Source organism: Puccinia triticina, chromosome 11A, assembly GCF_026914185.1.
Source record: "Puccinia triticina chromosome 11A, complete sequence".
Classification (NCBI taxonomy): Eukaryota; Fungi; Basidiomycota; class Pucciniomycetes; order Pucciniales; family Pucciniaceae; genus Puccinia; species Puccinia triticina.
The window spans coordinates 2,788,356-2,796,616 of record NC_070568.1 but is presented as its reverse complement, the minus strand read 5'-3'; positions in this window follow the sequence as shown (position 1 = coordinate 2,796,616).

The window sequence follows — 8,261 nt, the reverse complement described above, 5'->3', positions numbered from 1 at the left end:
TTGATATTCAGTGAGCGTTAGAGCATAAAATATTGGAAATGAAGTTGAGAGAAAATTCTCCACATTTAAAATCTGTCGGTAATTTTCTTGAACCGCAGTATAGAGCATATGAATGGATGCTGAAACTACCTTTGCCAAAGGCATGTGTTTAACAACCGTGGGATGGATAATAGCCTTTTGTGACTCGTCTAGCAAGGCTGAAAAGGGTTGCGCTGCCTCAGCACACCAAACTGCGCAGAGTTGCTGTACCTGGTTAATAGATATGGAGTTGAATTGACATTCCACAGCCAGCGCTTTTCAGAGAGATAAAGATAATTTTTTTCACCTCTCGTGGGTCAATATTGCCTGTGCCACTAATGCCAAGACTGGCCAGATTTTGTTGGCTGGTTGATTTGCGCTGTTTTTTGAGACATGCCGCAGCATGTTTCAACAAGTTACTGCATGAAGAATCGTAAGTTTGCCTGTGTATCTTCAAGCTACACCTGATTTGAGAATCAATGTCAGCGATCAAAAAAATGGTCAATGAAAAAAGGAAGGAATGATGATCTTGGCTAACATCTTGCAGGGATATGTGATCATACACTGCAAAAAAAACTGTGTCAACTGTGAGCAGTTGACATGTGGTAACTCTGAGGAAGCTTGTGGTATTACACCAGCCTTACTCAAGGTTTGACTCAACCCAAGCTTCAATGCACAGTCACTGTGCACCTTGCACAGTGACTGTGCCAACTTAGACACTTGTGCATTCATGTGGAGTTACAATGGCAGCTTGGCTTGAGTATCCTGCATGTCAACTGCAAGCAGTTGTCCAAGTTTTTTTTGCAGTGATACAACGTCCTTTTTTGTCAAGTTGCACTGAGAGTTCTGGCTTTTCATAGCTGGAATAGGCTGCGCTGACCGCGTTGGCGGCAATTTTCTGAGCTCGAACTTTCAGAAAATTTGTCAGATAGGTAATCAATTGAGATGAATTAGTTTAAAGAAAACTTACCAAGTTCCTCCTCATCAGTGGGATCCCAACTGGTCCAAGGGGCTGATGACTGTGCGCTAGGGGGTGCGTCTATGCCATTGCCAAGCTCAACGATATTGGTATCAGCGGCATTGGGTGGTATCAATTGGCTCCTAGCGTCTGAGGATTTTGAAGGTGAGGAGGAGGGTGTACTCAAGGTTGGGCATGCTCTCTTTTGTGTTTGTTTCATCTTCAGAGCGTGGGTTTGTTGGTGATATGGAGGTCGGAGGTGGCTTCTGTGGGCTTTTCAACTACCCAGTTGGAGGACTTGAGCCGGTGGCGGGGCCCTCCAGGAGCAATTGGGGACGACCTTTTGGGGGGGGGGGGGGGGTACCTGGACGGGTACCCGCGGCAATCTCCCCAAAATTGTAATACACGGACCTGTACACGGCACCCGTGGGCGGGTACCGCCAAACGGGTACCCACGGGCGATCTCTAGTGCACTGGATGACTTCCCATTGAGATCTACAGGCCTCCCAGAAGTGAGATTTCCCTGCAAAAATCTAGACTTTTTGGGTCTAAACCAAAATCTGTGTGGGTCCCAGATTGCATGGGAAGCCCTCCACTACCAAGCAGGTCTTAGGTACAGAAGGGCAGCCTCAGCAGGCTGACGGTTGATTTACAAAAAGGGAAAAAAGTGAAGGCTGATATTCCTGGGGCTCTCGGGCCAGATACAGGTTTTTGCAGGTAAGCCTCTCTGTGAGACAGAGACCCTGCGGGGCTGCCTCACTGGGAGGCTTTGTTAAGCTCGCAGTCAGACACGTGACCAACCTTGCGCAGCACTACGTCAGTCTAATTTGCCCTTGCAGATCTGAAGCTTGTTTTGCCCAGCCGCGCTTCAAGTACTGCTTCCATTTAGCTGCGCGAGCAAGGCTGACCAATTTTTCTGGACGGTCCGCACCCGCAGAAGGCCACTGGATAGGGCGGAACTTGATAACTCGTCGGTCTCCGAGGAATATGTACAAGCGCAGGCAGTGTCAACTGTCAATATCACCTCGCGGTCGAGTATGGGATGTTGACAAGTCTTGAGATAAGATTTGCAAGCATAAAACCTGCTCCAACTGGCATGCTTCCGGTTTGGAAATTTCAAGTAGCTCCATCACCTAGCTTTCTGCATCTGCCCTAGGAGCTCGGGTTTGCTGTAGTACTCACAAATTGTGAATCAGTTATTTTTCTACCTTGGCTTCCCAGATAAAAAACAATTGGTTCTAACTGTTTAGTCCCATCAACAGGGTAGCTTGCCAGAGATGCTCTACTCAAAACAAATTGGCTTCATCTTTGCCATTCTCCTTCAAGGCTGGATTTGTCAGTCCATGTTGTATGACAAACCTTTGAGGAAAGTTAAGGCAGAAATAGATGGGGAGGCCTGTAAGTATTCAATATTTTATTAAAAAAAATGAGAATGTCCATAGAGTTTTGCCTCAAATCAACATGAAAATATTTTTACTGTTTTCAGCTTCAATGGGGGGAATTCAAGACGGACTGTCAGAAACAGGTGGGTCTGATCCTGACCAATTTTCTGATCATTCTTTCCTGCAGATCTGAATTTACCTTGGTGTTCTAGACCCAAGAAAAAGTGGATGTGACTCGGGTATGGTGTCTGTTGAGCTTCTGGACAAGGACCATTTGGGAGTCAATGTCAAGCAGTCTACCAAGGAAAACCCTATAGCTTGTATCACAAGCCATCACAGTGAGCTTTCAGAGCCAAAATTAGACGCAGAGGCCTGTAGGTTTCCAAGATTTAAAAAAGATATAAGAATACCCATGTGGATCTAACATTTTCCTCAAATGAATTGAAATCATTATACTCTTTTCAGCTTCCATGGGAGAAATTCAACATGAACTTTCAGTGCTATGTGGGTCTGATCATGATTTATATTCTGATGGATTTTTCAACCAAAGCTGAATTACCCTTGGGCTTGTAGACCCAAGAAAAATGGATTGTGACTCAGAGATGTCATCTGTTGAAATTCTGGAGAACAGCCATTTAGGAGTCAATGTGGAACATTTACCCAAGGAAATCCCTGTATATTGGATTGAGGGAACTCACAGTAACCTTTCAGAGAGTGGTCAGTCTTTTCAAAATAGTTTGGTAAATGTTTTCTTGAAAGCTGAATTTTGGTGAGTATTTTAGATTCAAAACAAAGGGATTGGGACTTGATGATTAATTCTGTAAACCAACTGAAAAAGGACTATCAGGTTTGCAATGTAGAGGCATTTCAGCCTAAATACCCTCGCGTAATCATGGAAACAATCACAGAGTTGAGGAGCCTCCATGAACAGATGGGGCAACTGTTTGGGCCTGAATGGGAAGTCCGATTATCAAGAAACCAATTGCAGGACTACAGAAATTCAGTATGGAGAATTTTGAAGATCCTCAGGAGGGTCTTGAATTATCCAAAACCAATCCATCATTTGCGGGTAGCTGGAAATAACTGTATATTAGAAACCTTCAATTTCATCCGCAGATATAACCTAGCAGAAGATCATGTTTTGATAAACCTCCAGAGGGCTTTTTCAAGTAAAAAGGGTTTGATGTGGTTGATACGAGCGATTGATGGTGTTTTTAGAACAAACACAGAGCTGTGGAATGAATTTCATTCCCATCCAACTGGGGAAGAACAGATGAGATATGATCTTCACATGAAGCATATTTACAATACCTACAAATGTCAGTGAATCACAATTGCCTTGTTCTTTGAGTGGCTATTTGAGCTAACTAATTTAATTTTAATCTGATTTATTTTGAAAATGAAACAATTCTGATGTAGCCCTTGAAAAGAAGCAGCAAGATTTTCTGCTGTTTAATTTGGCCATCAACAGATATGGAATTGAGGAAAGTGATGAATGTCGGCATGATGGGCCGATTACAAAGCCGCTTTCCAAACCCTTGATTGAGCACATCCACTTCATGCGGAAAGTGAGGAAATTTATCGAGGAAGAATTAGAAAATGAAAGCCCAAGAAAGGCCACAAGAAAAGAGTTCTTTCTTGAAGTCAAAGATGAACTGATGGAAATGAGGAAGTTTTATTTTGACCCACATCTTCCTCCTGGATACAACCAGGAGGAATTTACAGATGTTTTTCGTTACAGAGCTGCTGCTTTGAGGTTCATTCATGAGAGAATTGGCTCAGATTACATGAATGAACCCAAATTTCAGGTATACAATGAAGATACTGCTGATTTTGAACCAAGATTTCAATTGCCCTTCATTCTTCAAAAGCACACTGAAATGAAAAACATTATGTTGTATTACTCTCATTATGCATCAAAGTTCATGACCCGGGGAAAATCCCATGAGGTACCCAAAAATGTCCGCAAAACAATAGGAATGGTCCTTTGGAAAAAGATAATTGAAAATCTTGATGCTTATGAGATATTAAAAATCGAACAAGGTGAAAGGCTGGAAGAATATTCAAAGAACATAATGTACCGACATATCATGGAAGATCTGGACAAGTTTAGTGAAGATTTACCAAGATTAAAACAAGAATCTGAGTCCTTGTTTCTTGATCCTGAGGAAAAATCATCCTTTGAATAATTTGTGAAAATATCTTTCTCAATTACGTATATTCAAGTGTTTTTGATCCACTTTATTGTTTGTTCTTCACAATTTTTTCCCTATTTATTTCTCCGTTGATGATTGCCTTGCCAAAATGACTCCATTTCAATATTTCAGTGCTTTTTGATGAGGTTTGTTTGGATGTGAGAAGTCAGCCTGTAGCAATTCACATCTGTTCAAGTTGAAAATGCATCACCTGGGGGCTCCCTTGCCCCATGTTTCCTCTTATACCCTGACTGAGTTGCCTCTTTAGGGCTTGAATAAGGCCAGAAATAAATTTGCTCGAGAAAGCCTCTATACCAAAAATAAAGTCCCCACACCCATTTGAGGATTTTCCCCCCAATCCTAGGGAGTAATAAAATCCTCTCTGATAATCCACCGCTCTTTCCTTACCCCAGATAAACCTTTTCTCTGGCCCTGCCTGGGCTGGAGAAAAGGTTTCTCCAAAAGGTGGCGGTGCTGTGCCTCGAACGCCATAGTCCCCATCTGGTAATGGTCTGCATGCGGCCACCTTGAACGGCAGGGATTACTTGCGCCTGCCCAACAAGGTAGAATGGGCCAGAACCTTGGCGCCCGAGGAAAGCCCAGCCCAGACCAAAAAGGCACACCGTAGACAGAATGTGTTGGTTCCAATGCGCGCTTGCTTCAGCCGCATGCAGAACACGCTGCTGGACTGCACCACAAACAGCTGTTGTTGGCGGCCATCCAAGCGGCCCTCCCCGCAACGATTTGGCTCCATTTATGGACCTTCATGGGTAAGACAAGCCTGCAAAGCCTGCTTGGAAGCCTGCGAAACCTGCTTGGAAGCCTGCGAAACCTGCTTGGAAGCCTGCGAAACCTGCTTGGAAGCCTGCGAAACCTGCTTGGAAGCCTGCGAAACCTGCTTGGAAGCCTGCGAAGCCTGCTTGGTGTCGCCCCTATACAAGGACCTATGGTCCCCCAATCCCTACACTGTAGAGGTGGGAGGAGGTATGCATGCGAGGACAGCTCTATACTGTCGCTTGCTGTGAATCCCGGATCCAATCCTGATCCCGGAATCCTTGATGTCCGCCTCGCCCAGGCGAGCGCCCTCAGATTTTGGGTTCTCTACACCGGTAACACTCCAAATTCAACATATGTATATACACCTATGTGAATAAACAAACATGTACATACCCGCAGCTCGTACTGTCGGATTACACGTAATCCGTAATCCGACAGTAGGAAAATCCGACTGAACGACCCTGCGTCTGCCTCCACATTGTGCCCGGGTCGGTCGCGTTGGTGCGCGTCCCGACATTGAAACCGGTTCCCCTCATCCCATTCGGAAGTTTGGGTCTGCACAGCGGGGACTAAAATTAAATCACTCCGTGCTTGCTAACACCCAAAAACAGACCAAGGTGGTTCCTGGAAGGTGACCGGACCGCTAGGCGAGGTCAACTAGGTCCAAGCACGCGCGAGCAGAGGGAGCCAGGCAATATCGCGGGCGAAGCAGTGCTGGTTGGGCCCGGGACGCCCGAGAGACATGCAGCAGTCTTGAGAAGACTCGGGTTGACTACAACCTGACTCTCCCCCGGGCCCCTGCTTCCCCCTAGTCAGAAGCTTCCCCACTCTTGTCAGCTTCTTCCCTCCTCATCGCGCTATTGCCATTTACCATTTTCATCGACGCGCACTGCCTTCTTTTGCGGACCTCTCACCCACCTTTTAGAGCCGCATAGGCGCGCAACAAAGGAGGCGCTAGTGGTAGGGAGAGCTGCATCGGTGCACAAAATAGGAGGCGCTAGCGGTAGTGTAGGTGTAGCACTACCCCCTATATCTTTGCTGCTTTATCAGCGGCCCCTTGTTTCATCTCTGCCCCAGGAGGAGAGTCTTCATCAGTCACCAAGAGGCTTGTCAGGGAATCTCTAAAGTGACCGTACTCTGAATGACAAGATACTGAGTATTGAATGGACTAGCGCTGGTGAAGCGCGGAATATCTAAACAGTAGACCAAAGTCTTTCTCTACTCAACCATCAATGCGGGAGGAGTAGCCACACGTCTTGGGTAAGAGGGGCCTAGCAGGGATCTATAAGATCCTTACGTCGGAGAGAGGAGAGAGGAAAAAAGGAATCTGGACGGGCTTACCAATACCTGGTCGGTGGCTCAAAAGGACCCAAAAGATGATTGAGGCAAGGGAGCCGAGTAGGCAAGCGCGACAGGATAGAGAGGTGTTGGTTTATTGAGGATACAAAGAAAGGAAGTAAAAGGTGTTAAGTTTTGATGGAAAGGCCTCAATTGTTGTTGAACAACAATGTAGACAGGCTTTGTACCAAAAACAACTCTGCGGGAAAACTCTCTCCAAGAGAAAACCCCCTAATATATGGGAGAAGTGAGTCTTGGATCTTTGCCTGAAATTCTCCCATCTTTTTGCCTGCTGTTAAGCAGGCATAAAACTCAACCGCAAAATAAACACAGATACCCTGCCGGGTACATTGTGGCAGTGGTCTCTACTCCATGGCTTACTTGAGATATCACCAGTGGTATCATTTCTCTGCCACATGTACATCGCGCAGAGACAACAAAGAACCTGACCAGCTTGTGAAAATTGGTATATCTAGAAAGATAGATGTGCGGAGCAGCACAAGGCTGCCAATGATTGCCACTATGCGAGCATGTGGAAGGGATGCAATGAGATGGGTTTGTTTGTATGCTGCTGTTGACATGATTCTGTGTTTTAATTTTGCAACATCCACAAATTGGGCAAAGGATGTGGCCTGCCAATGTCCATACTGAAGTGTCTGCTACTATCTGATCTGGATCCAAATATCCAATTGAAAGTCCTATACAATATTGGCTGTACAATGGGAAAATTCTTTGAATCTCGGAAACTGTTGACTGAGCATCTTCCTAGGATGAAGTTTGCCACAGCAGTCTTTCATTTGTATGTTCATGACTGGCCCTGTCAACTCAAGTTTAACCCCCGGTACAATGAAGGATAGGGCCTAACCAATGGTGAGAGAATGGAGCATGTTTGTGTTAAGAATCAAACTGAAGGCAAACACAACATAGAAGAGCACAACAAAAAGATGAGATGATATAATGATGAGGAAGAAAGAGCAGAGACTGAAGAAAGAGTTGAGTGAGGAAGTCTTGAGGCTTTGAAGAATTTGAAGACTGATTGGAAATGTTGTCTTCTGGAGGAACGGATAGTCAGGAAGCTTGAAGATGTTTTGAGACTATCAATGATATTTTTAAGAGATGAGTCAAGCGTGTTCCCCAGAGGAAAGAAAGAATGAGTGAGAGATGTCAAGTATTTAAAAGAGTCAAAGTTTGTTGGATTTGGTGATGAGAAATCTTCCGGTCGAGTTTGATGAGCAAGGACTTGAGTTGGAAACAAGGATGAGCAAGACAGATTTGAACGTTTTTGACCAGGATTGTGAGATGAGCCAAGGAAAATTTGAGAGTCTAGAGGAAAACCAGGAGACAAAGCGTGTCCAGTGATATTTGCATGACATGTTTTGTTTTGAGTGGCAGTAGCTCAAGTCGAGGGACGGACTTGACTCTCAACACTTTGGTCCTACAACTCTTGCCTTGTGGTTCCGCTGAAACAAGCAACACTTAATCATTTACTTGTGGCACTCAATCATCACAATGTATTCCACAATTTTCTTGGAATAGAAAAACTGTGTGTGTATTTTATTACCCTTCAAATCAATTATACGGTACATCATACCA